We start from the raw sequence: 14,461 nt of genomic DNA, 5'->3' as shown, positions 1-14,461 counted from the left end.
GCAGCGTGTTTTGAAACACGAAGAGCAGAGATGCTCCGCGCCGCCTGGCCCAGTAAGCGTAGTTTGCTTTGATATAGGACCGTGTGGCGACGTAAAAAAAGACTAGTTTCCACAGTAGAATGAAAGGAGAGTAATGGAAAGTGTTTAATTTGTAACTACATAAGACGAAAACGTAGCTTTTGCGTGCGTTTGTGTAATCCGTGTTTCTCTTCGGTTTGTATTTACGCCTTTGAGTGTGTTTTTGCCTGGGACAGTGAGGTCGTATCTAGTTGAAATTGATATCACGTACTGAGAACGGTAGTCGCTTGGCGGTGTCAAAGTTTTAAAATTGTAAGTGAAGGCATCGAGGAGTTACGGACGTTTATGCAGCGTGTTTTGAAACACGAAGAGCAGAGATGCTCCGCGCCGCCTGGCCCAGTAAGCGTAGTTTGCTTTGATATAGGACCGTGTGGCGACGTAAAAAAAGACTAGTTTCCACAGTAGAATGAAAGGAGAGTAATGGAAAGTGTTTAATTTGTAACTACATAAGACGAAAACGTAGCTTTTGCGTGCGTTTGTGTAATCCGTGTTTCTCTTCGGTTTGTATTTACGCCTTTGAGTGCGTTTTTGCCTGGGACAGTGAGGTCGTATCTAGTTGAAATTGATATCACGTACTGAGAACGGTAGTCGCTTGGCGGTGTCAAAGTTTTAAAATTGTAAGTGAAGGCATCGAGGAGTTACGGACGTTTATGCAGCGTGTTTTGAAACACGAAGAGCAGAGGTGCTCCGCGCCGCCTGGCCCAGTAAGCGTAGTTTGCTTTGATATAGGACCGTGTGGCGACGTAAAAAAAGACTAGTTTCCACAGTAGAATGAAAGGAGAGTAATGGAAAGTGTTTAATTTGTAACTACATAAGACGAAAACGTAGCTTTTGCGTGCGTTTGTGTAATCCGTGTTTCTCTTCGGTTTGTATTTACGCCTTTGAGTGTGTTTTTGCCTGGGACAGTGAGGTCGTATCTAGTTGAAATTGATATCACGTACTGAGAACGGTAGTCGCTTGGCGGTGTCAAAGTTTTAAAATTGTAAGTGAAGGCATCGAGGAGTTACGGACGTTTATGCAGCGTGTTTTGAAACACGAAGAGCAGAGATGCTCCGCGCCGCCTGGCCCAGTAAGCGTAGTTTGCTTTGATATAGGACCGTGTGGCGACGTAAAAAAAGACTAGTTTCCACAGTAGAATGAAAGGAGAGTAATGGAAAGTGTTTAATTTGTAACTACATAAGACGAAAACGTAGCTTTTGCGTGCGTTTGTGTAATCCGTGTTTCTCTTCGGTTTGTATTCACGCCTTTGAGTGTGTTTTTGCCTGGGACAGTGAGGTCGTATCTAGTTGAAATTGATATCACGTACTGAGAACGGTAGTCGCTTGGCGGTGTCAAAGTTTTAAAATTGTAAGTGAAGGCATCGAGGAGTTACGGACGTTTATGCAGCGTGTTTTGAAACACGAAGAGCAGAGATGCTCCGCGCCGCCTGGCCCAGTAAGCGTAGTTTGCTTTGATATAGGACCGTGTGGCGACGTAAAAAAAGACTAGTTTCCACAGTAGAATGAAAGGAGAGTAATGGAAAGTGTTTAATTTGTAACTACATAAGACGAAAACGTAGCTTTTGCGTGCGTTTGTGTAATCCGTGTTTCTCTTCGGTTTGTATTTACGCCTTTGAGTGTGTTTTTGCCTGGGACAGTGAGGTCGTATCTAGTTGAAATTGATATCACGTACTGAGAACGGTAGTCGCTTGGCGGTGTCAAAGTTTTAAAATTGTAAGTGAAGGCATCGAGGAGTTACGGACGTTTATGCAGCGTGTTTTGAAACACGAAGAGCAGAGATGCTCCGCGCCGCCTGGCCCAGTAAGCGTAGTTTGCTTTGATATAGGACCGTGTGGCGACGTAAAAAAAGACTAGTTTCCACAGTAGAATGAAAGGAGAGTAATGGAAAGTGTTTAATTTGTAACTACATAAGACGAAAACGTAGCTTTTGCGTGCGTTTGTGTAATCCGTGTTTCTCTTCGGTTTGTATTTACGCCTTTGAGTGTGTTTTTGCCTGGGACAGTGAGGTCGTATCTAGTTGAAATTGATATCACGTACTGAGAACGGTAGTCGCTTGGCGGTGTCAAAGTTTTAAAATTGTAAGTGAAGGCATCGAGGAGTTACGGACGTTTATGCAGCGTGTTTTGAAACACGAAGAGCAGAGATGCTCCGCGCCGCCTGGCCCAGTAAGCGTAGTTTGCTTTGATATAGGACCGTGTGGCGACGTAAAAAAAGACTAGTTTCCACAGTAGAATGAAAGGAGAGTAATGGAAAGTGTTTAATTTGTAACTACATAAGACGAAAACGTAGCTTTTGCGTGCGTTTGTGTAATCCGTGTTTCTCTTCGGTTTGTATTTACGCCTTTGAGTGCGTTTTTGCCTGGGACAGTGAGGTCGTATCTAGTTGAAATTGATATCACGTACTGAGAACGGTAGTCGCTTGGCGGTGTCAAAGTTTTAAAATTGTAAGTGAAGGCATCGAGGAGTTACGGACGTTTATGCAGCGTGTTTTGAAACACGAAGAGCAGAGATGCTCCGCGCCGCCTGGCCCAGTAAGCGTAGTTTGCTTTGATATAGGACCGTGTGGCGACGTAAAAAAAGACTAGTTTCCACAGTAGAATGAAAGGAGAGTAATGGAAAGTGTTTAATTTGTAACTACATAAGACGAAAACGTAGCTTTTGCGTGCGTTTGTGTAATCCGTGTTTCTCTTCGGTTTGTATTTACGCCTTTGAGTGTGTTTTTGCCTGGGACAGTGAGGTCGTATCTAGTTGAAATTGATATCACGTACTGAGAACGGTAGTCGCTTGGCGGTGTCAAAGTTTTAAAATTGTAAGTGAAGGCATCGAGGAGTTACGGACGTTTATGCAGCGTGTTTTGAAACACGAAGAGCAGAGATGCTCCGCGCCGCCTGGCCCAGTAAGCGTAGTTTGCTTTGATATAGGACCGTGTGGCGACGTAAAAAAAGACTAGTTTCCACAGTAGAATGAAAGGAGAGTAATGGAAAGTGTTTAATTTGTAACTACATAAGACGAAAACGTAGCTTTTGCGTGCGTTTGTGTAATCCGTGTTTCTCTTCGGTTTGTATTTACGCCTTTGAGTGCGTTTTTGCCTGGGACAGTGAGGTCGTATCTAGTTGAAATTGATATCACGTACTGAGAACGGTAGTCGCTTGGCGGTGTCAAAGTTTTAAAATTGTAAGTGAAGGCATCGAGGAGTTACGGACGTTTATGCAGCGTGTTTTGAAACACGAAGAGCAGAGATGCTCCGCGCCGCCTGGCCCAGTAAGCGTAGTTTGCTTTGATATAGGACCGTGTGGCGACGTAAAAAAAGACTAGTTTCCACAGTAGAATGAAAGGAGAGTAATGGAAAGTGTTTAATTTGTAACTACATAAGACGAAAACGTAGCTTTTGCGTGCGTTTGTGTAATCCGTGTTTCTCTTCGGTTTGTATTTACGCCTTTGAGTGCGTTTTTGCCTGGGACAGTGAGGTCGTATCTAGTTGAAATTGATATCACGTACTGAGAACGGTAGTCGCTTGGCGGTGTCAAAGTTTTAAAATTGTAAGTGAAGGCATCGAGGAGTTACGGACGTTTATGCAGCGTGTTTTGAAACACGAAGAGCAGAGATGCTCCGCGCCGCCTGGCCCAGTAAGCGTAGTTTGCTTTGATATAGGACCGTGTGGCGACGTAAAAAAAGACTAGTTTCCACAGTAGAATGAAAGGAGAGTAATGGAAAGTGTTTAATTTGTAACTACATAAGACGAAAACGTAGCTTTTGCGTGCGTTTGTGTAATCCGTGTTTCTCTTCGGTTTGTATTTACGCCTTTGAGTGTGTTTTTGCCTGGGACAGTGAGGTCGTATCTAGTTGAAATTGATATCACGTACTGAGAACGGTAGTCGCTTGGCGGTGTCAAAGTTTTAAAATTGTAAGTGAAGGCATCGAGGAGTTACGGACGTTTATGCAGCGTGTTTTGAAACACGAAGAGCAGAGATGCTCCGCGCCGCCTGGCCCAGTAAGCGTAGTTTGCTTTGATATAGGACCGTGTGGCGACGTAAAAAAAGACTAGTTTCCACAGTAGAATGAAAGGAGAGTAATGGAAAGTGTTTAATTTGTAACTACATAAGACGAAAACGTAGCTTTTGCGTGCGTTTGTGTAATCCGTGTTTCTCTTCGGTTTGTATTTACGCCTTTGAGTGTGTTTTTGCCTGGGACAGTGAGGTCGTATCTAGTTGAAATTGATATCACGTACTGAGAACGGTAGTCGCTTGGCGGTGTCAAAGTTTTAAAATTGTAAGTGAAGGCATCGAGGAGTTACGGACGTTTATGCAGCGTGTTTTGAAACACGAAGAGCAGAGATGCTCCGCGCCGCCTGGCCCAGTAAGCGTAGTTTGCTTTGATATAGGACCGTGTGGCGACGTAAAAAAAGACTAGTTTCCACAGTAGAATGAAAGGAGAGTAATGGAAAGTGTTTAATTTGTAACTACATAAGACGAAAACGTAGCTTTTGCGTGCGTTTGTGTAATCCGTGTTTCTCTTCGGTTTGTATTTACGCCTTTGAGTGTGTTTTTGCCTGGGACAGTGAGGTCGTATCTAGTTGAAATTGATATCACGTACTGAGAACGGTAGTCGCTTGGCGGTGTCAAAGTTTTAAAATTGTAAGTGAAGGCATCGAGGAGTTACGGACGTTTATGCAGCGTGTTTTGAAACACGAAGAGCAGAGATGCTCCGCGCCGCCTGGCCCAGTAAGCGTAGTTTGCTTTGATATAGGACCGTGTGGCGACGTAAAAAAAGACTAGTTTCCACAGTAGAATGAAAGGAGAGTAATGGAAAGTGTTTAATTTGTAACTACATAAGACGAAAACGTAGCTTTTGCGTGCGTTTGTGTAATCCGTGTTTCTCTTCGGTTTGTATTTACGCCTTTGAGTGTGTTTTTGCCTGGGACAGTGAGGTCGTATCTAGTTGAAATTGATATCACGTACTGAGAACGGTAGTCGCTTGGCGGTGTCAAAGTTTTAAAATTGTAAGTGAAGGCATCGAGGAGTTACGGACGTTTATGCAGCGTGTTTTGAAACACGAAGAGCAGAGATGCTCCGCGCCGCCTGGCCCAGTAAGCGTAGTTTGCTTTGATATAGGACCGTGTGGCGACGTAAAAAAAGACTAGTTTCCACAGTAGAATGAAAGGAGAGTAATGGAAAGTGTTTAATTTGTAACTACATAAGACGAAAACGTAGCTTTTGCGTGCGTTTGTGTAATCCGTGTTTCTCTTCGGTTTGTATTTACGCCTTTGAGTGTGTTTTTGCCTGGGACAGTGAGGTCGTATCTAGTTGAAATTGATATCACGTACTGAGAACGGTAGTCGCTTGGCGGTGTCAAAGTTTTAAAATTGTAAGTGAAGGCATCGAGGAGTTACGGACGTTTATGCAGCGTGTTTTGAAACACGAAGAGCAGAGATGCTCCGCGCCGCCTGGCCCAGTAAGCGTAGTTTGCTTTGATATAGGACCGTGTGGCGACGTAAAAAAAGACTAGTTTCCACAGTGGAATGAAAGGAGAGTAATGGAAAGTGTTTAATTTGTAACTACATAAGACGAAAACGTAGCTTTTGCGTGCGTTTGTGTAATCCGTGTTTCTCTTCGGTTTGTATTTACGCCTTTGAGTGTGTTTTTGCCTGGGACAGTGAGGTCGTATCTAGTTGAAATTGATATCACGTACTGAGAACGGTAGTCGCTTGGCGGTGTCAAAGTTTTAAAATTGTAAGTGAAGGCATCGAGGAGTTACGGACGTTTATGCAGCGTGTTTTGAAACACGAAGAGCAGAGATGCTCCGCGCCGCCTGGCCCAGTAAGCGTAGTTTGCTTTGATATAGGACCGTGTGGCGACGTAAAAAAAGACTAGTTTCCACAGTAGAATGAAAGGAGAGTAATGGAAAGTGTTTAATTTGTAACTACATAAGACGAAAACGTAGCTTTTGCGTGCGTTTGTGTAATCCGTGTTTCTCTTCGGTTTGTATTTACGCCTTTGAGTGTGTTTTTGCCTGGGACAGTGAGGTCGTATCTAGTTGAAATTGATATCACGTACTGAGAACGGTAGTCGCTTGGCGGTGTCAAAGTTTTAAAATTGTAAGTGAAGGCATCGAGGAGTTACGGACGTTTATGCAGCGTGTTTTGAAACACGAAGAGCAGAGATGCTCCGCGCCGCCTGGCCCAGTAAGCGTAGTTTGCTTTGATATAGGACCGTGTGGCGACGTAAAAAAAGACTAGTTTCCACAGTAGAATGAAAGGAGAGTAATGGAAAGTGTTTAATTTGTAACTACATAAGACGAAAACGTAGCTTTTGCGTGCGTTTGTGTAATCCGTGTTTCTCTTCGGTTTGTATTTACGCCTTTGAGTGTGTTTTTGCCTGGGACAGTGAGGTCGTATCTAGTTGAAATTGATATCACGTACTGAGAACGGTAGTCGCTTGGCGGTGTCAAAGTTTTAAAATTGTAAGTGAAGGCATCGAGGAGTTACGGACGTTTATGCAGCGTGTTTTGAAACACGAAGAGCAGAGATGCTCCGCGCCGCCTGGCCCAGTAAGCGTAGTTTGCTTTGATATAGGACCGTGTGGCGACGTAAAAAAAGACTAGTTTCCACAGTAGAATGAAAGGAGAGTAATGGAAAGTGTTTAATTTGTAACTACATAAGACGAAAACGTAGCTTTTGCGTGCGTTTGTGTAATCCGTGTTTCTCTTCGGTTTGTATTTACGCCTTTGAGTGTGTTTTTGCCTGGGACAGTGAGGTCGTATCTAGTTGAAATTGATATCACGTACTGAGAACGGTAGTCGCTTGGCGGTGTCAAAGTTTTAAAATTGTAAGTGAAGGCATCGAGGAGTTACGGACGTTTATGCAGCGTGTTTTGAAACACGAAGAGCAGAGATGCTCCGCGCCGCCTGGCCCAGTAAGCGTAGTTTGCTTTGATATAGGACCGTGTGGCGACGTAAAAAAAGACTAGTTTCCACAGTAGAATGAAAGGAGAGTAATGGAAAGTGTTTAATTTGTAACTACATAAGACGAAAACGTAGCTTTTGCGTGCGTTTGTGTAATCCGTGTTTCTCTTCGGTTTGTATTTACGCCTTTGAGTGTGTTTTTGCCTGGGACAGTGAGGTCGTATCTAGTTGAAATTGATATCACGTACTGAGAACGGTAGTCGCTTGGCGGTGTCAAAGTTTTAAAATTGTAAGTGAAGGCATCGAGGAGTTACGGACGTTTATGCAGCGTGTTTTGAAACACGAAGAGCAGAGATGCTCCGCGCCGCCTGGCCCAGTAAGCGTAGTTTGCTTTGATATAGGACCGTGTGGCGACGTAAAAAAAGACTAGTTTCCACAGTAGAATGAAAGGAGAGTAATGGAAAGTGTTTAATTTGTAACTACATAAGACGAAAACGTAGCTTTTGCGTGCGTTTGTGTAATCCGTGTTTCTCTCCGGTTTGTATTTACGCCTTTGAGTGTGTTTTTGCCTGGGACAATGAGGTCGTATCTAGTTGAAATTGATATCACGTACTGAGAACGGTAGTCGCTTGGCGGTGTCAAAGTTTTAAAATTGTAAGTGAAGGCATCGAGGAGTTACGGACGTTTATGCAGCGTGTTTTGAAACACGAAGAGCAGAGATGCTCCGCGCCGCCTGGCCCAGTAAGCGTAGTTTGCTTTGATATAGGACCGTGTGGCGACGTAAAAAAAGACTAGTTTCCACAGTAGAATGAAAGGAGAGTAATGGAAAGTGTTTAATTTGTAACTACATAAGACGAAAACGTAGCTTTTGCGTGCGTTTGTGTAATCCGTGTTTCTCTTCGGTTTGTATTTTCGCGTTTGAGTGTGTTTTTGCCTGGGACAGTGAGGTCGTATCTAGTTGAAATTGATATCACGTACTGAGAACGGTAGTCGCTTGGCGGTGTCAAAGTTTTAAAATTGTAAGTGAAGGCATCGAGGAGTTACGGACGTTTATGCAGCGTGTTTTGAAACACGAAGAGCAGAGATGCTCCGCGCCGCCTGGCCCAGTAAGCGTAGTTTGCTTTGATATAGGACCGTGTGGCGACGTAAAAAAAGACTAGTTTCCACAGTAGAATGAAAGGAGAGTAATGGAAAGTGTTTAATTTGTAACTACATAAGACGAAAACGTAGCTTTTGCGTGCGTTTGTGTAATCCGTGTTTCTCTTCGGTTTGTATTTACGCCTTTGAGTGTGTTTTTGCCTGGGACAGTGAGGTCGTATCTAGTTGAAATTGATATCACGTACTGAGAACGGTAGTCGCTTGGCGGTGTCAAAGTTTTAAAATTGTAAGTGAAGGCATCGAGGAGTTACGGACGTTTATGCAGCGTGTTTTGAAACACGAAGAGCAGAGATGCTCCGCGCCGCCTGGCCCAGTAAGCGTAGTTTGCTTTGATATAGGACCGTGTGGCGACGTAAAAAAAGACTAGTTTCCACAGTAGAATGAAAGGAGAGTAATGGAAAGTGTTTAATTTGTAACTACATAAGACGAAAACGTAGCTTTTGCGTGCGTTTGTGTAATCCGTGTTTCTCTTCGGTTTGTATTTACGCCTTTGAGTGTGTTTTTGCCTGGGACAGTGAGGTCGTATCTAGTTGAAATTGATATCACGTACTGAGAACGGTAGTCGCTTGGCGGTGTCAAAGTTTTAAAATTGTAAGTGAAGGCATCGAGGAGTTACGGACGTTTATGCAGCGTGTTTTGAAACACGAAGAGCAGAGATGCTCCGCGCCGCCTGGCCCAGTAAGCGTAGTTTGCTTTGATATAGGACCGTGTGGCGACGTAAAAAAAGACTAGTTTCCACAGTAGAATGAAAGGAGAGTAATGGAAAGTGTTTAATTTGTAACTACATAAGACGAAAACGTAGCTTTTGCGTGCGTTTGTGTAATCCGTGTTTCTCTTCGGTTTGTATTTACGCCTTTGAGTGTGTTTTTGCCTGGGACAGTGAGGTCGTATCTAGTTGAAATTGATATCACGTACTGAGAACGGTAGTCGCTTGGCGGTGTCAAAGTTTTAAAATTGTAAGTGAAGGCATCGAGGAGTTACGGACGTTTATGCAGCGTGTTTTGAAACACGAAGAGCAGAGATGCTCCGCGCCGCCTGGCCCAGTAAGCGTAGTTTGCTTTGATATAGGACCGTGTGGCGACGTAAAAAAAGACTAGTTTCCACAGTAGAATGAAAGGAGAGTAATGGAAAGTGTTTAATTTGTAACTACATAAGACGAAAACGTAGCTTTTGCGTGCGTTTGTGTAATCCGTGTTTCTCTTCGGTTTGTATTTACGCCTTTGAGTGTGTTTTTGCCTGGGACAGTGAGGTCGTATCTAGTTGAAATTGATATCACGTACTGAGAACGGTAGTCGCTTGGCGGTGTCAAAGTTTTAAAATTGTAAGTGAAGGCATCGAGGAGTTACGGACGTTTATGCAGCGTGTTTTGAAACACGAAGAGCAGAGATGCTCCGCGCCGCCTGGCCCAGTAAGCGTAGTTTGCTTTGATATAGGACCGTGTGGCGACGTAAAAAAAGACTAGTTTCCACAGTAGAATGAAAGGAGAGTAATGGAAAGTGTTTAATTTGTAACTACATAAGACGAAAACGTAGCTTTTGCGTGCGTTTGTGTAATCCGTGTTTCTCTTCGGTTTGTATTTTCGCCTTTGAGTGTGTTTTTGCCTGGGACAGTGAGGTCGTATCTAGTTGAAATTGATATCACGTACTGAGAACGGTAGTCGCTTGGCGGTGTCAAAGTTTTAAAATTGTAAGTGAAGGCATCGAGGAGATACGGACGTTTATGCAGCGTGTTTTGAAACACGAAGAGCAGAGATGCTCCGCGCCGCCTGGCCCAGTAAGCGTAGTTTGCTTTGATATAGGACCGTGTGGCGACGTAAAAAAAGACTAGTTTCCACAGTAGAATGAAAGGAGAGTAATGGAAAGTGTTTAATTTGTAACTACATAAGACGAAAACGTAGCTTTTGCGTGCGTTTGTGTAATCCGTGTTTCTCTTCGGTTTGTATTTACGCCTTTGAGTGTGTTTTTGCCTGGGACAGTGAGGTCGTATCTAGTTGAAATTGATATCACGTACTGAGAACGGTAGTCGCTTGGCGGTGTCAAAGTTTTAAAATTGTAAGTGAAGGCATCGAGGAGTTACGGACGTTTATGCAGCGTGTTTTGAAACACGAAGAGCAGAGATGCTCCGCGCCGCCTGGCCCAGTAAGCGTAGTTTGCTTTGATATAGGACCGTGTGGCGACGTAAAAAAAGACTAGTTTCCACAGTAGAATGAAAGGAGAGTAATGGAAAGTGTTTAATTTGTAACTACATAAGACGAAAACGTAGCTTTTGCGTGCGTTTGTGTAATCCGTGTTTCTCTTCGGTTTGTATTTACGCCTTTGAGTGCGTTTTTGCCTGGGACAGTGAGGTCGTATCTAGTTGAAATTGATATCACGTACTGAGAACGGTAGTCGCTTGGCGGTGTCAAAGTTTTAAAATTGTAAGTGAAGGCATCGAGGAGTTACGGACGTTTATGCAGCGTGTTTTGAAACACGAAGAGCAGAGATGCTCCGCGCCGCCTGGCCCAGTAAGCGTAGTTTGCTTTGATATAGGACCGTGTGGCGACGTAAAAAAAGACTAGTTTCCACAGTAGAATGAAAGGAGAGTAATGGAAAGTGTTTAATTTGTAACTACATAAGACGAAAACGTAGCTTTTGCGTGCGTTTGTGTAATCCGTGTTTCTCTTCGGTTTGTATTTACGCCTTTGAGTGTGTTTTTGCCTGGGACAGTGAGGTCGTATCTAGTTGAAATTGATATCACGTACTGAGAACGGTAGTCGCTTGGCGGTGTCAAAGTTTTAAAATTGTAAGTGAAGGCATCGAGGAGTTACGGACGTTTATGCAGCGTGTTTTGAAACACGAAGAGCAGAGATGCTCCGCGCCGCCTGGCCCAGTAAGCGTAGTTTGCTTTGATATAGGACCGTGTGGCGACGTAAAAAAAGACTAGTTTCCACAGTAGAATGAAAGGAGAGTAATGGAAAGTGTTTAATTTGTAACTACATAAGACGAAAACGTAGCTTTTGCGTGCGTTTGTGTAATCCGTGTTTCTCTTCGGTTTGTATTTACGCCTTTGAGTGTGTTTTTGCCTGGGACAGTGAGGTCGTATCTAGTTGAAATTGATATCACGTACTGAGAACGGTAGTCGCTTGGCGGTGTCAAAGTTTTAAAATTGTAAGTGAAGGCATCGAGGAGTTACGGACGTTTATGCAGCGTGTTTTGAAACACGAAGAGCAGAGATGCTCCGCGCCGCCTGGCCCAGTAAGCGTAGTTTGCTTTGATATAGGACCGTGTGGCGACGTAAAAAAAGACTAGTTTCCACAGTAGAATGAAAGGAGAGTAATGGAAAGTGTTTAATTTGTAACTACATAAGACGAAAACGTAGCTTTTGCGTGCGTTTGTGTAATCCGTGTTTCTCTTCGGTTTGTATTTACGCCTTTGAGTGTGTTTTTGCCTGGGACAGTGAGGTCGTATCTAGTTGAAATTGATATCACGTACTGAGAACGGTAGTCGCTTGGCGGTGTCAAAGTTTTAAAATTGTAAGTGAAGGCATCGAGGAGTTACGGACGTTTATGCAGCGTGTTTTGAAACACGAAGAGCAGAGATGCTCCGCGCCGCCTGGCCCAGTAAGCGTAGTTTGCTTTGATATAGGACCGTGTGGCGACGTAAAAAAAGACTAGTTTCCACAGTAGAATGAAAGGAGAGTAATGGAAAGTGTTTAATTTGTAACTACATAAGACGAAAACGTAGCTTTTGCGTGCGTTTGTGTAATCCGTGTTTCTCTTCGGTTTGTATTTACGCCTTTGAGTGTGTTTTTGCCTGGGACAGTGAGGTCGTATCTAGTTGAAATTGATATCACGTACTGAGAACGGTAGTCGCTTGGCGGTGTCAAAGTTTTAAAATTGTAAGTGAAGGCATCGAGGAGTTACGGACGTTTATGCAGCGTGTTTTGAAACACGAAGAGCAGAGATGCTCCGCGCCGCCTGGCCCAGTAAGCGTAGTTTGCTTTGATATAGGACCGTGTGGCGACGTAAAAAAAGACTAGTTTCCACAGTAGAATGAAAGGAGAGTAATGGAAAGTGTTTAATTTGTAACTACATAAGACGAAAACGTAGCTTTTGCGTGCGTTTGTGTAATCCGTGTTTCTCTTCGGTTTGTATTTACGCCTTTGAGTGTGTTTTTGCCTGGGACAGTGAGGTCGTATCTAGTTGAAATTGATATCACGTACTGAGAACGGTAGTCGCTTGGCGGTGTCAAAGTTTTAAAATTGTAAGTGAAGGCATCGAGGAGTTACGGACGTTTATGCAGCGTGTTTTGAAACACGAAGAGCAGAGATGCTCCGCGCCGCCTGGCCCAGTAAGCGTAGTTTGCTTTGATATAGGACCGTGTGGCGACGTAAAAAAAGACTAGTTTCCACAGTAGAATGAAAGGAGAGTAATGGAAAGTGTTTAATTTGTAACTACATAAGACGAAAACGTAGCTTTTGCGTGCGTTTGTGTAATCCGTGTTTCTCTTCGGTTTGTATTTACGCCTTTGAGTGTGTTTTTGCCTGGGACAGTGAGGTCGTATCTAGTTGAAATTGATATCACGTACTGAGAACGGTAGTCGCTTGGCGGTGTCAAAGTTTTAAAATTGTAAGTGAAGGCATCGAGGAGTTACGGACGTTTATGCAGCGTGTTTTGAAACACGAAGAGCAGAGATGCTCCGCGCCGCCTGGCCCAGTAAGCGTAGTTTGCTTTGATATAGGACCGTGTGGCGACGTAAAAAAAGACTAGTTTCCACAGTAGAATGAAAGGAGAGTAATGGAAAGTGTTTAATTTGTAACTACATAAGACGAAAACGTAGCTTTTGCGTGCGTTTGTGTAATCCGTGTTTCTCTTCGGTTTGTATTTACGCCTTTGAGTGTGTTTTTGCCTGGGACAGTGAGGTCGTATCTAGTTGAAATTGATATCACGTACTGAGAACGGTAGTCGCTTGGCGGTGTCAAAGTTTTAAAATTGTAAGTGAAGGCATCGAGGAGTTACGGACGTTTATGCAGCGTGTTTTGAAACACGAAGAGCAGAGATGCTCCGCGCCGCCTGGCCCAGTAAGCGTAGTTTGCTTTGATATAGGACCGTGTGGCGACGTAAAAAAAGACTAGTTTCCACAGTAGAATGAAAGGAGAGTAATGGAAAGTGTTTAATTTGTAACTACATAAGACGAAAACGTAGCTTTTGCGTGCGTTTGTGTAATCCGTGTTTCTCTTCGGTTTGTATTTACGCCTTTGAGTGTGTTTTTGCCTGGGACAGTGAGGTCGTATCTAGTTGAAATTGATATCACGTACTGAGAACGGTAGTCGCTTGGCGGTGTCAAAGTTTTAAAATTGTAAGTGAAGGCATCGAGGAGTTACGGACGTTTATGCAGCGTGTTTTGAAACACGAAGAGCAGAGATGCTCCGCGCCGCCTGGCCCAGTAAGCGTAGTTTGCTTTGATATAGGACCGTGTGGCGACGTAAAAAAAGACTAGTTTCCACAGTAGAATGAAAGGAGAGTAATGGAAAGTGTTTAATTTGTAACTACATAAGACGAAAACGTAGCTTTTGCGTGCGTTTGTGTAATCCGTGTTTCTCTTCGGTTTGTATTTACGCCTTTGAGTGTGTTTTTGCCTGGGACAGTGAGGTCGTATCTAGTTGAAATTGATATCACGTACTGAGAACGGTAGTCGCTTGGCGGTGTCAAAGTTTTAAAATTGTAAGTGAAGGCATCGAGGAGTTACGGACGTTTATGCAGCGTGTTTTGAAACACGAAGAGCAGAGATGCTCCGCGCCGCCTGGCCCAGTAAGCGTAGTTTGCTTTGATATAGGACCGTGTGGCGACGTAAAAAAAGACTAGTTTCCACAGTAGAATGAAAGGAGAGTAATGGAAAGTGTTTAATTTGTAACTACATAAGACGAAAACGTAGCTTTTGCGTGCGTTTGTGTAATCCGTGTTTCTCTTCGGTTTGTATTTACGCCTTTGAGTGTGTTTTTGCCTGGGACAGTGAGGTCGTATCTAGTTGAAATTGATATCACGTACTGAGAACGGTAGTCGCTTGGCGGTGTCAAAGTTTTAAAATTGTAAGTGAAGGCATCGAGGAGTTACGGACGTTTATGCAGCGTGTTTTGAAACACGAAGAGCAGAGATGCTCCGCGCCGCCTGGCCCAGTAAGCGTAGTTTGCTTTGATATAGGACCGTGTGGCGACGTAAAAAAAGACTAGTTTCCACAGTAGAATGAAAGGAGAGTAATGGAAAGTGTTTAATTTGTAACTACATAAGACGAAAACGTAGCTTTTGCGTGCGTTTGTGTAATCCGTGTTTCTCTTCGGTTTGTATTTACG

The sequence above is a fragment of the Schistocerca cancellata genome, unplaced genomic scaffold, assembly GCF_023864275.1.
Source record: "Schistocerca cancellata isolate TAMUIC-IGC-003103 unplaced genomic scaffold, iqSchCanc2.1 HiC_scaffold_1150, whole genome shotgun sequence".
Lineage (NCBI taxonomy): Eukaryota > Metazoa > Arthropoda > Insecta > Orthoptera > Acrididae > Schistocerca > Schistocerca cancellata.
Note: the sequence above shows the minus strand (reverse complement) of the source record.